The sequence below is a fragment of the Strix aluco genome, chromosome 6 (genome assembly GCF_031877795.1).
Source record: "Strix aluco isolate bStrAlu1 chromosome 6, bStrAlu1.hap1, whole genome shotgun sequence".
Lineage (NCBI taxonomy): Eukaryota > Metazoa > Chordata > Aves > Strigiformes > Strigidae > Strix > Strix aluco.
In genome coordinates, this window is record NC_133936.1 from 4,269,683 (window position 1) to 4,288,059 (window position 18,377).

Below are 18,377 nucleotides of genomic sequence, written 5' to 3' on the forward strand. Positions count from 1 at the left end.
CTTTCTCTGGGGCTGTTGTGACCATCTAGGCCTAGGAGAAAACTCAAAGGGTTTGGTCAAACTGGGTCACTGTGCACTGATGAGCAGAGGACTCAGGGGAGAAGTGGGAGGCTGACTGTGCCCTGCACCTCTGGGTACCCATCAGGCAGGGACAGGATTTGAATCTTGCCTCCTGAGACACCCTTGCATTTTGCACTGTGCTGGTGTTCAATTAGAAAAGAGACGGAATAATCTCAAAAGCAAGGTTTCTGGCTTGCTCTCCTGACTCACGTTCCTGGCTACACCATGGTATGATTTCAGTAAAAGGAGTGTGACTTTTGCTAATTCTTAGCAAGCCATTAGCCAATGCATCATATAAGGAAGTGTGGGATGGAAAAGTGGAAAAATGTTGCCCGGGGATTTACCATGCAAAATAAGTTAAGAGTTGGCCTTTGCTACTTGCAATAGCATTTGGGTCCTTACATCTATTTGTGGATCCACCCATAAATACATGACTTGTGTATAACAGAGGTTTGAAGAGTTCAGAGATGGGTGATTGGCACAACTCCCATGTGCAGATAGATTTATAAGGTCATGACAGCTCAGTGCAGAAAGTAAATACACAGGAATGTGGCAGAAGTAGGCCTAAGCATAATATAGGTGATTCTTCTTAGTTTTAGAAAAACAGTCAGAAGGAAAACTAGTCATACAGCCTAGAACTGGCCTGGGAAACTCAGCTACCAGATAATCGTTTCAGAAACTAAGCTGTCTACAGAGTGAGATATTTCTGGATGCATTCTTTTAATACCATCCAGTAAAGGAGAATTTCTTATGTCTGTCTTAACGGTATTTGGTGTCTTTCGCTATCAGAGTAACTAGATTATTTGACTGTTCCTATAATCTGGGTTGGAACATTTTGTTCCTAATATTTGACCTTTCTTTAGTTCTGGTTTGATATTCATTTGGCAAACTTTTTACTCAAAAACTAAAAGGTTTGTGCCAATTGCATGAGTTCCCGTTGAACAGAATCTAGATTAATGGTGTCCCAGCTCACCTTACATGCACTGTGGCTGTGATCAAGCAAAGCTGTGGGCATGTGTGGGTGCGTGTGCCTGATATTCAGTAACAATGAATAATCTACTAGTAGATTTTGCAAAGCACGAGCTTTCATTGTAGATTTTACTAGTAGCTGGGGAAAAGAAAGGGAGGAATGGCTGCAAACAAAAATATAATTGCTCAAAATCTCATTCTTTGAATGTTGTTCTACATTCGAAGGGCAAACGTTCCCTGCTTTGCAAACTGTCCGTACCAATGGCCTCTTGCATCATGCAGTGCTGCTGACTCGTGATTTATTGAGAGCCTCATGACTTTACATGTTTTCTCCCTTGTGGTTTTGGAGGAGAGTTTTAGAATAAGATCTGCAAGATTAAACAAGAAGTAGGAAAATGGAAGTCCATAATATATCACTTCAGAAGTCCTTGCACCCTGCAATGTAATCTTGGGTTTTGGGGTGGGGGCTGGAAGGTGGACTCTCATGGCACTGAACGCTGCGTGCAGATGAATCCACGATGCCTTGCACTGCTGTTATTGAAGGTGTGGCAAAGGATGCAAGTACCAGGATGGCTGTGGAGGGCTGACATCTGAAGTAGGTGGTGAGGAACAGGGAGCACAAAGAAAGACTCCAGGCTCCCAAGTATGCATACGTATCCTAGAGTCCTGGCTTTAGCTGGGAAATGGGAAAGGTTTTAATTTAAAATTTGATTTAAGGGAGAGAGACTTTTTCATTAGCGTAGCAGTTACTCACTCAGTTGGGAGCTATTGGAAGAAATTAAAGTACATTTGGCAATCTATATGCTTCAAGCAGGAATGGAATCTATCTATCTATTCATCCACCTTTCTGCCTAATCACATAAATTCCATGATATCCAGCGTTGCATTTTTCCTTTCCTGAACTGCTACAAAATCTGACTGCCTGAAACCCCACTGAAAGAAGAAAGTTATTTTTTTAATATAATCAATGTCAACAAGTCTCTTTTAAGTTTTTGTATTACTGTTTTTTTTTTTCTGCTGTTAACATAGGATTGTTTTTCTCTCAATCAGCTGAAAAAACACACTGGAAAACATTTTCTTATTATATTTTGTTTCTTTGCAAAGACTTTTTTTTTGGGGGGGGGGGGAAGGGGAAAACAGGGAAAAAGAAAGAAATTTAAGTCAAGAAAACCTTGACAAAAGAGTGGTGAGAGTGGTTCAGAGAAGAGTGTGTTGTGTACATAGCTCTGTTTTGGTATGCAGTTACCTCCATTCTCATAGAGCTTAGCATAAAGTTTTGTAAGTTGTGGGGTTTTTTTCCTTTTGTCAAAAAAAATTATGAAAGTGTCACTTTTCCTTTGCGGTTAATTCAGGAGAGATCCTCAATTCGAGCAGGGCACATTTTCATGCAAATACAGCAGCACAGTTTCCAGCCCCCTAATAGCTTCTTACAAATGATGTGCCATTACAACGAGGTTTATTTAAACAAATTTAATACATCTTTAATCAAGCTGGAGAGCATTTTCAAAGGTCACGCTCCAAATCAGGATCACTGTTCAGAGCTTATCAAAGTATTAGCTTAAGGGGGAGGGAGAATTATTTCTTGGACAAGTAATTTTAGGCAAATCTTTATTTACATTTTTATTCAGTTATTAAATTTTATTCCTTTCCCTCCTCCTCCTAGTCTCCATTTATGAACCTATAAGAAAGTCTGTAAATGGAGCCATAAGCATATCACAGCAGTTACTATTTCCAGGGGCTATTCCTTTGAATCTAGTGGGCCTATAAAAGCAAGGATGAAGTCACTTTTTTTTTTAAACACAAGCTACGTGTATCCATTTCATACAACAAGCTCTTGCCTGAGGATCTGATATTAGGATAAATATATGATTAGATATATTTTAAATTAACAAAATAAGTTAAAAACAAATTTTGAGCATAATGGGTATTTAAAGGTTCTGGAGTGTTCCTGCTGCGAAAGGACAATTGTTCATCATAAGTCCTATTAAAACTAATGGGAGCTGCACTAATATACCGAGGGAATCCACCCCAGTTCACAGGTCTAGTATTGTTCATTAGGCGTGTATCTTTAAATAGGTCACAAATGTTTTAACTCATGCATGACCAGTCTTCTGTGTGTAGGACTGTTGGTATCTCTTGTGGCAGCACCTAACCCTCTCTTCTGCCATGTGCTCTAAAGTTAGTGCTCTTGGAGTTCACGCTTTTGTTCATAAAACTCAATCCTTTGGCCTTTGCTTCACAGAAGAAACTCATGAGGCACCAGGATGAAAGGAGGAGTGAATTCTGTAAGCACTCAGACAGAAATGCTCCTGAGATTTTAATGCTTGTTAGACTGAGGAGACTTCAAACTTTTCCATATGGGGAAGTAAAACTGGGCATCTGAGAAGATAATGAAAAGAGCTTGTGCAGGGTCTGTTATTTCTCTTTTTAAGGCTCACCTTGCAGTGACTGTTTGGTAATAGGGTTAAAAAGGAGCTATGCTGAAGTAATGAAAAGGCACTCCTGGAAAGCTGGTTTTGCAGGCCACTGACTTGGTGGTTGTGAAGAATTGTTTTGTTGCCCAAGCCTTCAATCCTCACCGAGAAATCTTTGCATCTAACACCTATGGCATCTACGTGGCTTCCAGCTCAACAGGCAAGGGAGTATGCAAAATAATAAATTATGTGCACTCGTATCACCCAGTTTTCACTGATTTATGAACCAGTAGATGTCTCTTGACTCTTCTGGCAGAACGACAATGCAGATGTGGCATGTTAAGTGTCAGCCTGGGTACGTTTGCTCTTTGCTTCTTGACAAGGACTTTTGGTAACTCAGAGAAAAATGTTGGTTATCATTTGCCTTCCTGAATTGCACTGACTCAAAGGTCTTTATGAAAATGGGCAAAGAAATAACTGTCCAGATGTTCAGCTGCAACTAAGCGTCACAAAATATGAATGTTGCTTTAGTACTGAACACAGGGTGGTTGCTGAAAACTATAGACATCCTCAGGCTTCCACGATCAGAGAAAGGAAATGACGCTATGTGATATTTAAGACAAAAAAATCCCACTGATTCAGAGTAAAATGGAATGCAGTTGACCTGATGGGGGTCAATGGCACAGTGGCCAAATTCCTGTACTGAAGAGTTAATTAGTTGTACACTGTACAAAACCATCCACTGAACAACAAAATCAAAACACAAGTTTGATCAGCCTAGAGTGAGGGAATGCATGGTAGTATCCCAAAACCAAGTCTGTAAGAAATGCAGCAAGCTCATAACTTTTCTTTTTTTTTCCCTTTTTCCTTTGAAGTCTCACATACGATTATTTGCCCTTCTTTGCTTGGCTACACAAATCCTGTCTTTACCTGCAGCTGTCTGGATGCCAGGTCCCACCAAAGCCGCTCTATCACTCCCCCTCCTCAGCGGGACAAGGGAGAGAAAATATAATGAAAGGCTCACGGGTCGAGATAAGGACAGGGAGATCACTCACCAGTTACTGTCATAGCAAAACAGGCTTGACTTGGAGAAATTAGTTTAATTTATTACCAATCAAATCAGAGCAGGGTAACGAGAAATAAAACTAAATATTAAAAACACCTTCCCCCCAGCCCTCCTTTCTTCCCGGGCTCAGCTTCACTCCCCATTTCTCTCCCTCCTCCCCGCCAGCAGCGCAGGGGGACGGGGAATGGGGGTTGTGGTCAGTTCATCACCTGCTGTCTCTGCCGCTCCTTCCTCCTCAGGGGGAGGACTCCTCACGCTCTTCCCCCGTTCCAGTGCGGGCTTCCCACAGGGTCAAACCCTCCTTTGGGCACATCACCGAAGGATTAGGGACCATCAAAGGACACTTATGTGCCTGAAAGGTCTAGACTTCTACTTTCTCTGGTGTTAATGGGACTGTATTCAAATCCCTTGGTTTCTGAGACTCTTGCTTCATCTTTCCTTTTTTCACCCGTATAAAGTGTTCTTAGGGAAAAAAAGCAATGAAAAAAGGGGATACTTCATGAAATGTAATAACTATGCACAGACTTTAGGTTGAGTTTTATCATAATCATGTGGCATCATATTTGCTTGTTTGGGGATGGCTTTACTTGGGCAGTCAGCTGCCAATGCAGTGTTTTCATTAGCCTCTGAGGTGAACGCTAGTACCCCAGAGCCCCAGCCCATGACCCTCTTATGGTAGGTGCTGGGGTAAAAGTACTCCTCCCAGTTCAAAGGTGGTGAAATAGATGAAGATGAAAACTGCCAGAGGGAACATAGAAAAGTTAATAAACTTTGGTAGACCTTAGGATGGACTAAGTATTCTGGCACCAAGCCAGAAAAAAATTGTTAAGAAAGAAAGGATGAGGGGAAATAGCTATAGAAGGCATAATTTTTTTGGCTGTACAGCTAGAATTGAGCACACAAGGACATCGGACCATTGTAGGTAATCTCAAGATGCGGATAGTGGGCTGAAGGTTAAATGAAATTATGTTTGTGATATTCACAGCAGCACACCTCCACTCTGGTGAACAGTTCAAAGCTCCTATAATTTTCCTTTCCACTGGACTTGTGTTGGTGGTGATCCTCTTGTTTACAGGTGCAGTGAGATCCCACTTTTTTGCAAATTCATGTGACACTTGAGCAATCGTTATCCCTACCAGCTCATCCATCGATTTATTTTTCTTAATATTTAAAACTTTATAAGAATTTAATTATTAAGATTGTCTTGTCTATGATACTTTCTAAATTACACTATTGGCATAGGTTTTTCCATTTCATATTTGTATTATGTTGCTTTTAGTTCCTTTCCTGTTTTCAACAGTTTACATGTTTGTTATTTGAAAAATCAATTCTCTGGAATATTTTGTTTGAGTGTAATGGGTAGCTTGACCTCTTTTGGTTCCCAGCTCACAGCAGGGAGTTAGCGCTTTTGCTCGTAGCAAGAGTTTTGTTCCCCTGGCTTGCAGACAGTGGCTCTTCCCAGTATGTACTTGGGTGTATACAGGAAAATATTCCTGCTGCAAATATTAATGCATATGAAGCGCTCGCCACCATTTACAAAATGCAAGGAGGATAAAGTATCTAACCTCATCCTTAAGGGTCTAAAGTATCTAAGTTCCCTAGAGTATGTAATTTCATCCTTAAGGATGTACAGAAAAGAGGTAGTGATTGGACTCTAACCTGAACATATACCTATGAAAATAAAATGAAAAATAAACAAACAACTGACAGCTTGCTCCAAGTTTCTCTTGGTCTGAAACAGGGGAAATGTATTTGTTGAAGACTGGAAGTATTCAGTTTGAAGCCGCTTACTGCTGTGTTATTTTCTGTTAAGTTACATTTTAAAAAAAGAAATAAGTTTAGAAAGTTTGAAGTTATATATAATATTCTGTTCTGAAATTATCTAAAAACAAGGGAGTGATTTAAACAATCTGAATCTGTTCTCATATTATAGGTTCAAGAAACTGTGTCCATCTTAGGATAGAACTCTTCTTTTTTTTTTTTTTTTTTTTCCCCCAGAGCTCAAGATTTCAAATAAGATGAGAACTTATTTTCTCTCCCTTTTTCTTTTGTTTCTACTATTTTACTGGAAATACCTAAATATAAAGGCTTTATTTAGCTGAAGGTAACTGTCAACTGGTGAGCTGTCTGTTAGTCTTCTATTCTTTAAAGCTGCCAAAAACTTTATCTGTCAGTGATAACATTTTTCTGGTTTTTGCATCAATGGTGTTACAATTCTGTGATTTGGGTCTGAAGAAAGAAAATATAATAACTAAAATGGCATTTTGGGCACACAGTTGACGCGTATGAATTGCGTCTTCCAGTGGGTATATGCAAGTCTGACAACATTGCTAAAATTCCTGTCCTTTTTTATGCTATGTGACAAAATTTGAAATGAATTAACTAAGTGCCCTTTTGATCTTATTTTGCTTCTGTTAAGAAAGTAGTGGTTTGAGAAGAAAAGCAAACAAAACAGGACTGTTGACACTGTAAACCCTAAGGGTTCCTTTAGAGATATACTTAGTTGAATCAGAGCAAATAGGTCAGCTGCTATGCAAACTGCATCCAGGGCCTTCCAGGACTCTATGACCCATCAGGCAGTCGATAGTTTTGGCCAGATAGTGCCTTAATATGCTCTGGTAGAGCCAAGAAGACACTTTCTCAGGAAATAACCAAAATAGCAGAAACGTAATCACCCATATTTGTGCTCTGAGGGTAGTGTTCTGTCATGTAGTGTGATAAATGCTTAACGCGTATGCCATAATGCTGTCATTTATTCATTGTAATAATCTGAAGAAGTGATGGTTATTATTAACTGAAAACATTGACTATCATAGCTGAGAATTTTTTTAATGTAATCTAAAAAAGTGCAAAAGAGGGAAATATAAAGAGCAGCCATTCTTCATGATTGTGATGTTAAATTTACACAGCTGGAAATTCTGAAATGTAAAGTATGAAAATTAATTTATCAGTGCTAACCAAAGTACATTGCACAACATGAAAAATAAAATGGATATTTAGCAAGAAAAAAGCAACAACAAATGGATATACTAGATAAGATGTGAATATATAAATTTTCATCCACGCACTAAGTACATGAGTATCCAAAGATAATGTTGACCCACTAAAACCAAGCAAAAGCACTTCTGTAATATTATATTGATCTCGTAACAATATTTGTTTTATATTATTAGTGCCCTCACATATCTTTTTTATGAAGTTCAAGTTAATAGCCTATGCTTTAAGAGAAATTTCAGGACTTTTGCCTAGTTTTCATATACTTTATTGTGAAAAGACTGCAATCATTTTCCTCTTTCAGCACACACCTCCAGAAATAAGATAGAGATGAGGATCTGTAAGTGAATTTTAGCATGTGAAAATAAAGGTTACATGTCATTTTAAAAACCAAACAGGTAAACAACCTTTATCATGGTTATAGTACTCCAGAATAGTACATATTCTTTGGTGAATTTTGTCTGGCAGGTCAGAGAGCTGTTTTGGATGAATGCTGGATTTGTCATAGAGTAAGTTTGAGGTCCTGATGTTGGGATACTGACAGTCACATCTTTGTGGAAAATATTTCACAACTTACAGGAGGCAGTGTTTACTCTTTGATTTGTGGCTTTCGGTCCTGTTCTAGATTCCCACATTACCTTAGTGAGAAACTATGATAATATCCACCATACATATATGAACAACAGTCCTTCAAAAAGGCTTTTCTGCTTTTCTTCAAATCTTTTCCCCTTCCTGAAGGACACAAACCAGTGTGGGTATCTGTTCTACTATACACTAATCACGATAAGATGAAAGAAGTACTTTTTCATCTGATATATGTGGTCATACAGAGCAGTGCTGGTCCAAATGAAATATAGTGTTTATATCTGTAGCTCCACCAGTGGTCTTGTGCCACTTTCCCTGGCCCAAGCCCAATTTTTCAGTAATCCAGCGTCCCTGTTTTCTGTGCCAGCGCTAAGATCCAACCTCCACAGTTAATTTAAGTTGTATTTCAGTCTCTTTACCTAGAGTTGTGCAATGATTTGGGGAAAAGTTTCAGTTTACCATAAGCTTTTCCATATAGATCTGTCTTATACTTCCTTACCATTTTAAATCTCTACCCCAAGCTCAGGTCTCTACCCCAAGTTTAACTGACCCAGTTCATGTAGTGTTTTCTTCAGAAAGCTGCTGCCTGTTTTTCTTCTCTTCCCTCTAAATGAATCTTGAGTTACTGGGTGTTTTTTATTTTAATCTATGGTTTTGGAAACGTAGGCCAGTTGCCTGTCTAGTGAGAAGTATTACATTTTCAAGATTATGCTGTGAATAATTATTTCTTAAGAGCCTTCTTTTTCCTTGCAAATCTCTCTTGCATTATTTTTCTCTCACATGCGCCTCCTAAAACTGTTCAGTGCCAAGCTCCCAATAGCATACCGCGTACCTTTGCCTGTCCTTCATCTGAAAATCGCTTCCTCGGTGGGATTGTGAAGTCCCATGGGTGGATTGAGCAACTGGCCTGCAATTGGTGGGAGAAAGAGGGAGTTAAAAGTAAAACAAAACTAAACCCTGCATGTATTGCTTTGGCAGCGATCGGAGAAAAGAGGTATTGATAAGCGCTTAAGTACTCGGTGCATAGTCTGAAAGGAAACATTCCTGAATTTACAGACCAAAAAGGCTATAGCAGTGCCAGCCTGAATAGGAGATGAGGAAGAAATGACTCTAACCTCTCTTGAGTTGCCAGGGTGGGACCTATAGGCATGGAGAAAGCAGAGCCAGGAGAAGAGACAATCAGTTAATACAGTTAATATCCTTATTGCCTTCAAGTCAGTAGCAAAATGCTCTCTCAGTGGTGTGAATATGTTCACCGAAGAGTTCGGGATCGCACACTGAGACAGAAGATGCTAATAGACACTAGCAGGCCCACTCATAAAGTCAGTGTTCAGGCATCAGTGATTAAGGAAGGGAAAATTTGTCCTGAAATGCCGGGAAACTGTCTGGCTAAAGCCTTCAGGAATTAGTTGACGGAGGAAAAACTACCTTTTGCTGTAACCATCCCTCTCACCTGAGGTTCCTGGAGTGTCTCAGGAATGCAGGCAGAGGTTCAGGAGACCATTGAACAGTTGTTGATGACTTGTTGATGGAGGGAAGAAGTAAAAAGCTGGCTTCCCAGCCGAGCAAGTGTGAGAAGGACCTTGACAGCATGAAAACAAGTGAGGCTGCAGAAGGAAATGAGGTGATATGTAACAAGAGTAATTATTTTGAAAAAACCTCATTCTCTCATGTTTTTATTATGGGGAGATTAGAGAAGACAACCCAGAAGAGAGGAGTGAACCGTCTGCTGTTGCCCTCTCTCCAAGCTGGCGTCCAAGCTGGTGTGACTCACTCCGTCCTCCTCAAGGGAAAGGATCCCTGTTCTTACTGTATATGGAGAAACATCCCAGTTTCCCACATTTTAAATCAATCTCAGGTTTAAGTGAAGGTGCAGGCTTAAAAGTTATTACAGCTCCACTGTTTCCCCTGATAAATTACATGAATAACATTTGAGACAATGCATTGTTAAATATTTATGTCTAGTACTATAGAACCAGAAAAAGCACAAGAACCCCTAGAAGAATAAATATATTTACCTAAATAAATTACTAAGACAAATATACTCCTATGTGCTCTGTACCAATAAACAGTAGGTATTCACTAAATTGTGGAATATAAATGGCTCATTTCCTCTAAATGTACACTGAAAGATCTATAACATGTTACACATTTCCTGTGCTTTGCATATATATTTCAATATTCATCATGAAAAGGCTTGCTTATGTGTCAATATACATTACTTTGCATACATTAAGAAAATATTTTTTTAATTTTACCATTACAGATGTGCTTTACTATTGGGGGGTGGCAAAAGCAGAGGCCTTATTTCATGATTAACCCTTTCATGGCTCGTCCTTTTTTATCAACGTGACATTTGCACAAAATGAATTGCTTGCTTAGACACAGCTAACTAAATAAAAGCAGGCCAGAGCTGATAGTATGAAAAATGGATTTTCATTACTGTTTCATTGATTCTTGTAAATAAGGGCCTGAGGCCTGCTCCAAAAAGGCTGCAAACAGTAATAATTTAATCTGAGGTGACATAGACCAAAATGTATGTGGACAAAAATCATCCTTGAATATTAAACAACAGCCTCAAGACAGAGGAAAGTGTTGCAGGCGAATTTAAATGTATGCAGATCGTTGGGTAACATATTTAAAAACAGAAATTAAAGATTCCTGTCATAAATCACATTTGCTGCCATGGATATGCCTTGTTATGCTGGCGTTTAAGAAAACCTGAAAGGTTAAGGCAGTTGGTGCATTAAATCGTACAAGGATAATTAATACTTTTCTTGTGGCTATTTATAAGAAATGGAAAATATAGTTAGATCAGCTGTGGCACTGTAGTAATTTGAGGGGGAAGAAATGAAAGTATGAGTCAATAGTTTTAACTGGACAAATGTCAAAAGCTTAATGATGCAGTATCCTAATTTGGAGGCCTTCTGAAAGTTATATATGAAAAAATTAGATAAAATAGTTCGTTCTTCTGTTACACATATAATTTGTTTGCCTTTCAAACCTTATAAACTGTTTAATAAAAATAATTAAAAATAATTTCTCCAATTGCAGTTTAAAAAAAAAATTGAATCTGTTCCATGGAAGCAAAGTGTAAATCAGCTCTCTACTCTAGAATCATGAACTTTGTTTTTTCTTATACATCTTCTAATTAAAAAGACCACTATATTTTACCATAAAATAGCCTGAAACTATATGTAAGAACATTATTTCAGTTGTAGTACTTTGACTTATTACAGTAGTACCTAATGCTCAGGATGGCTCATAGCAAGACTAATGTAGAAAATAATTTTCCCCTTCAACCTGCTGAAACATTAATTCTTTTTTTTTTCCTTTCCCTTTTTCTTTTCCTTTTTTTTTTTTTTTTTTTAACTTAAGGTTACATTCAAACAAACCCTTCCAACTACTGTAATTCCCAAGAGGAAAATACTTCTTCATCACTCATTGAGCTCAGGTTTATAGTCGGCCTATTATTTAAAATTCTTATTTTTCTTTTTTCTTTGCTTTCATGAATAAAAACAATAAACTTTAGTGGTATCAAACATTATTAAAGGGTCTCAAAGCAACAAGACAGAAGGTTTATATGACCAAACTCTCTTAATATAAAGGAGTTGTATATTTTCAGATGTCACTGCCATTCATCTCTTCTCTCTTTCTCTCTCTCTGCCCCCCTTAAGCTAGGAATAAAGATCCTATTTAAAAAAATCTCACTAGCATGTAATAACTTTTCACCTGTTTCATGAAAAGTTAAACATTTGGAATACAATTTGCCTCACTATTATTTTTATTCTAAATGAAAACAGGAAGTATTTCTTTCTTCAGAAAGGAATAAAAAAAAAAAAAGACAAGTCATCCACGAAAGCTATTTTCTATCTGAAAATGACTATTGCTGTGGGGGAATGTATTTCTCAGAACTCATTGAATTTCTGATCTGTTTGGAGAACATTTAATCTATCATTATACCAAAAATTAGATTTTTGAAATTTTACCCTGGTTTTGATTTGCAAATATTCATAAAAACTGCTATGGCTGCATGCGGATCTTTGGAAACAAAGATTAGCAATTTTTTTTTTTTCACAGCTCTAGCTAGAACATGCTGTCTTTGGCAAGTTTCTGTTTGCAACAAACAAAATGTGATACTTTATAGGTTATAATATTCATCATTGCCCTGATGTGTCATTGGTATGTGGTGTCACACCCTGCTACTTTCTGGACAGTGTTTCCGATTTGATTATGACAAACCTTTTCTTAAAAACTACACTTTTAAGGGAAAAAAATTACAAGAAATTAACCTAATCAAAAATTCTTGTTTCTTTTCAGAGGATTATTTTACAAATAAAAGATTGGATGTGAAGTACATTCAACATGCTGACTTTCCAAGAATTATCTGGAAAATAATCCAAGTTCAAAGGAAAAAAAAAAAAGGTGTGAAATCAGAAATTTCACAATCCAAAACCAACAGCTTTAAAAACCTTCCATCAAAATGGAGAGATGGAAAAGTATTCCTTTGTAGTATTCCTTAGACAACAATGTGGCTTTAGCAAATGTGATTTTGGTGATACCAGTATTATTTCTGTTTTAATATATCATATAAGAGTCTAAATATCAGAGCTGAGCTGGATATGGACTTTTCTGGTTAGTACATTTGAAGAAAAAAAAGAATAGTATAACGATCTGTTAAATGAAACCACTTATATTTAGTCACACCCTACTAATTCATGAACCATATCTTCATAGTTGAACAATCTCCTACATTATAGCCAATCAACAATTGGTTGTGTAGGTCAAAGCCTTTTTATTTTTTTTTTTTTTTTTAATAAAAGCAAATTATTTCACAGCTACTCTATCAATAAAAGAAGTATAACTTTTTATCTCTGGTACAAAGCACACTTTACATACAATAACTATAAACTGTGTGTAAAGTTGTTCTGACAGTGGTATGTTCAGCAGAAGGAAAATGTCTCAAACATTATATTTTGATCTGAATAAATATGCAAACTGAAAAAAAATATGTTAAGGCTCACATCCACAGAACAAACATTTTTTTCTCTTTTAAAATTTTTAAACTAGTAAACAAACAGTAAAAAGTCACAAGATCCAAAAAACCTGTAATCTCACCCTAGAATTTTAAAAAGTGGTCTGAACACAACTGTGTTTATCTTTATTTTGCCTAGACATCTGCCAGTACATTTTAGGCTGCTGCTGATCGGTAGGGCTGAGCAAATAACTTGTAATTATTAATGTTTTCCTTGAATTTATACTACATTTTCTGTTTATGAAATATGTGAAGAAGATCATGACATTTTCAAATGTCTTTGTTACTCAAAGTTATTTATGAATTTTTCCATGGCATATTTTTCCCTGTGGGTGGTATTCACTCTTGTGCATGCACAAGGACTAAGCAGTACTTAGACCCCACTTAAATCTTCAAAATATGTCTTCTGCAGAGGATTGATTTTCATGCAAAGGGACTTGTATATTTGATCAGATTGGTATTCATTTTCCTATTCAAACAGATAGTTACAGGAGATAAGTTGTAATGTAACAGTGCCATGTAAATGGCTGGATATGCAGTCCAGCAGTTATAAAGGAACCGCATGTAAATCAGGCTATTTCTATAAATAATGTACAGTTCTTAGAAGTAAAACTTAAAAATGCAGAGCAGCAAATTATACTGTTGTTAATATGTTAACTCGGCAAACACAAAGCTACCCATGAGTTACAAGTTTTTATATCTAATAGTTACACATTTTTTCCCCCTTCGAGGCCAAACACCAGTTTTCACTGTGTCATTGGTGGTTGTATTAGGAAGCCAATGCTGTCATGCATAATTTTTTTTCTTTTTAATAGGAATGTTCCTATTCATTGTGTGGCTAAAAAGACCTCCAGATTAATTGACAGACTGTCACTGTTAGGTTAAGAAAATAACTAACTCAAATGATGTTTTGAACCTATCTTTTATGAGAAGATGGGCTGTGTGAATGGTATGGAGGAGACCATGGTACTACAAAAGCAATAGACCTACATGCAGTAACCCTTTCCAAAGCCAGACCTGCTGCGGGAGGAGGCTCAGAAACAAGGGAGAACCGGTAACCCCAATTTCCACATCACAAATCCCCAAATCATGCAACAAAGGAGCTGCGGTTGCTGAAGCCAGTGGGTTCATTCAGGGGTGAAGGGGGAAAAGGGATGCGCAGGACAAGAACAATTGCTGTTGCCTGAAAGACTTGAGGTCAAGCACGACTTTGGCCATGCTCTTTTCTCTCTTCACTTAGGCTAACTCAGGCCTCAGCTTTTTCATGCCAAATCACCAGGACCTACACCTCTCCCTTTAATCCTTTTTGGCAGTTTCTCCCTCTTATGAGAGGCCTTCTTAATTGGTTTCTCCTTCCTCGGGCCAGATGTTGTGAGCTTTCCCTGCTCCCCTAAGCACCAGGGATGTTGCTTCAACGTCCACTCCCACTAGATGACTCCCATTACCAGTTCCACCTCAAGCATGATTCATAAAGTTTAAAGCCAAAGGGGATGATTAGATCATCTAGTCTGACCTCCTGTATATCACAAGCCATTAAATTTCACTGAGTTACCTCTGGATTGATCCCAATAAGTTTTGTTTTTCTGAAGAATATCTTGGAGAAATCACTCAATTGTCGTTTGGAATGATCAGGAGCTGGATCATCCCTGTTACCTCTCAGTGGATTATTCCTGTGGTGAATTACAATTGATTTTGACAAAAGGACTTAGAAAAGCATTAGAACAGTCTCTGTTAATTTCCAAAGATTAAGCAACAATGTCCACCTAATAGATGGATAATAATCTTTTATAGTGCGTGTCCTGTTTCACAGAAGTTCTATAGAAGCATGCATTCTATGTTAAAGGATGGTTTTGGCTCAGAATGGCATTTTTCCCCAATATTCCTATAATAATATTTTTTTCAAGTGGCGTAATAGACCACATTCAAGAAAATATATCAGTTTTATGATTATATTACATGTACGAGTGAGTATATTGTTTCATTTCTGTGTAAGACGACTACAAAGATCAACCCAAAAGTTGACCAATAGTCTGTCTCCAACAGTGGACACTAATAGTTATGGAAAACTATAAGAATGGGCCAGAGAGAGAGAGAGACTTCCTTTGGCATATCCTTTGCCGATCCTGTCAGTGAATTAGAGACCTCTTGAAGCAGAGGTGACATGAATATCACCAAATCATCGCATTGTGTTTACTTAACTGTTACTGTTTATTGGATAGATAGTCCAGTAATTAATCTAATCCCATTTAAAACTTGTGCTTTGACCTCCACATCTTCCCGATGAGTTCCACAGCTCTGTTATGTACTGTGTGTCTAAAGTACTTGATTTTGTTAGCTTGCAGCTCAATATCTGATTGTATGAGTGTTGCCAACTTCTTGACTTATTAGACAATATTGGGTTGGGGGTTTCTTTGTAACTCATTGCACCATACGCACTTCAGTACAACTTTGTCATACTCAAATCTTTCCAATGCTGACCTGTTTGGTTTCTTTCTTTTTGACAAGTGAGTCTAAGCTCTGATTATCCACACTGCCCTTCTTTGTTCCGTTTCTGTGTCTGTTACATACTTTTCAGGGTGAGAGTGATCAGAAAACTGGGATTTCAGTATTCAAGATACAGGCACGCAGTAGATTTAAAACATAGTATGAATGATGTTTGTACTTGTTCTGTATTCCTTTCCTAATAATTCCTAGCCCTTTTATACCTTCAGAATGCAACTGATTGTTGAGATGCCACTTATTTGCCACCCATTAGTGACTTAGTGACTCAAAAATTTTCTCTAGTCTTAACTCTGATATTAGCTAAATGCATCCTATCCCCTAGAGAAAGTCTTTGTATATGTTTGAAATGGTTTCATATAGGAAATAAAGGACTATTTCTTCAAATGAAGTTATCTTGAGGATGCCTTTGACACTACTGTGATCTGGTTGTTTACTAGTCGTTTTGTTAACCAAATATTATCCCTATCCTGGATTTCATCCAAAGAGGGCTGCTTTTGATGACCAAAAAATTCTCTTAACTGTTACAGTTACCATTGTGCTTGAAATGAAGCACTTCAGTATTTAAAGCACACACACGTTCCAAATAAAACCCTCAGAACAAAGCTAGAAAAATATTTAATTCTCATCTATAAATAGGCCAGTTAGCTCTGAAGAGCAGTATAATACATTTGTTTTTACACAGGAAAAAGGAGCTTGTTACACGTTGGGCCCACCCCTCATTCTAGACCCATGTGGAAATACATGTGTTAAATAACCCTCCACTGCAGCAATATACTCTATTTATACTTTATATAAAATAATATTCTGGGCCATGGTACTTTGAATGGTTCACAGAAGCACAAGAAGTCATTAACCTAATCCGCAACATAACATGATGTAAATCATATAAGATGTCATGCATTTTTAGAGGAAGTATTATTTTGAGTGAATACAGACATTGCTATTTGGCATGATTTTTTGAAGGGGATGGGAGTGTTATGACCCAGAAAATGTGCTGCATTTATTGCTTTGACTCAGGATGTCATGAAGCTTCACATAAAAATGGAAGTTTCAAAACAACAACTTAAGTTAAATACCAGGAATGTCTTTGTCTAGCTCTAGATTTGGGCTGTGCTGAAGTGAGCATTCCAGCCCCTCGTATTCATGTCTTTACAGAGAGTCACTTCAAAGAAGACTTACACAAAACAGAAATTTATTCTCCATAGCAGGAAAAAAAGAATTAACAGTAGCACTTCTTTTAGATTTTAGATTTTTTTTTCTTAAGTACGAGAAAAGGAAAATTTGAGTAATTACTTAAAGAACAGTGTATGTGATTCATTTTTTGTCATCGCAGCTGTCTACACAAGGTCTTAGAAGTCTACCTACTCTTGTACATGCTTGGGTAATAAAAATACAGCCCATATAAAGGCAGATCCAGAGCTTGTTGAAATCATGGGGAGGCTTGTAAGTATTACAGTATTCTTGTATGCAATCTATAGACTTAGTCCTGCAAATAAGGATGTATTAATATCTTTTTAGTAAGTAAATCAATATTTTTATAGAAAGTGAAGTATGTGCATAGATGCTTCATGCTTGGAATATTAGTTCAGAGAAATGGAGTAATAAGTTTCTGACTGTGTCCCGTATGGAAGCAGAATACTTGCAACCTCAAAATGGTAAATGACACTTGTTACAATTTCCTTTGGAAGAATTACAAATTATTGCTTTTGAGCTCACCTGGGAGCTCCACAAAAAAACTGCTTAGAAGATTTTTATATTCAGTGAAAAAAGTTCTGGTTGACTTCCCTGAGTTTTACAGTTGCCCTTTCCACTTATTCTATGGCTGTAGTAATGTAGGAAATCAGTGTTGTATGGTGATGGCATGAAGATAATAGGCTCATTGCTCTACAGTGGTGGCAACACAGTGGTGGAAAACCACGTCCCTTAAAGGTCTCCTTATGCATACAGTATGAGCTGCACTAGAAATATCTGTCATTCTGTGTAGCTTAACTTGTAAATGACAGGTAGATCAATACAATAACAACTGACCTGACTTTCTTCCAGTCTCCCTAATTAAGTTTGTTTGTTTGTTTGTAGGTAGTTCTTAAAATCCTGGACTTGTGACGCCAAGAGGAAAGTTGATGCCCTGTTATTCTAACCTAAGCTCAGACAGGATCAACTGAGATGTAGTTCTTGAATCAGTTTGCAGCCCACTTCTGCAGGCTTAAGTGGTTTATGTAGTTAGGGCTCTTACCCTAATGCGCGAGCGCTCAGCTAAATGGAACCTATGATCTCCTTTGAGGTTCATCCATCATTATTCAGAACCTCTGCTTTGTGCCGTCATGCGGGCAAATGCTTTCATGTATTTATTCATCTCATTGTAAGAATTTCTGCGAGCATATGCAGACCACTAAGGCTAGCAGTGATTAAAGCCATGCAGTCTTGAGCAGATGTAGACACTTTAGTTCACCCTATTCATTCTGCTGAAAGAGTATAAATCAAGTATTTTCGGCACCAGGAAGAGAGCTCATCTGTTGCTGAAGATCCCTGATCTCCCCAAAATGTCTTTCTTAATTGTTGTCTTTTTATAATATTTGCCTGTTTCATGACTCCTTTTGTACATAATAGAGCAGTAAATTGAATGCTGAACTTTTCTCACATACCCTGTCTTTGAATGACTACAGTAAAAGCCTGCTTATAAGGAGGTAACGGGAAGGAGCTGTGATTCCTGGAAGAGGGAAGAAATCATATCAGTTTGATAATTTGTTGCCTT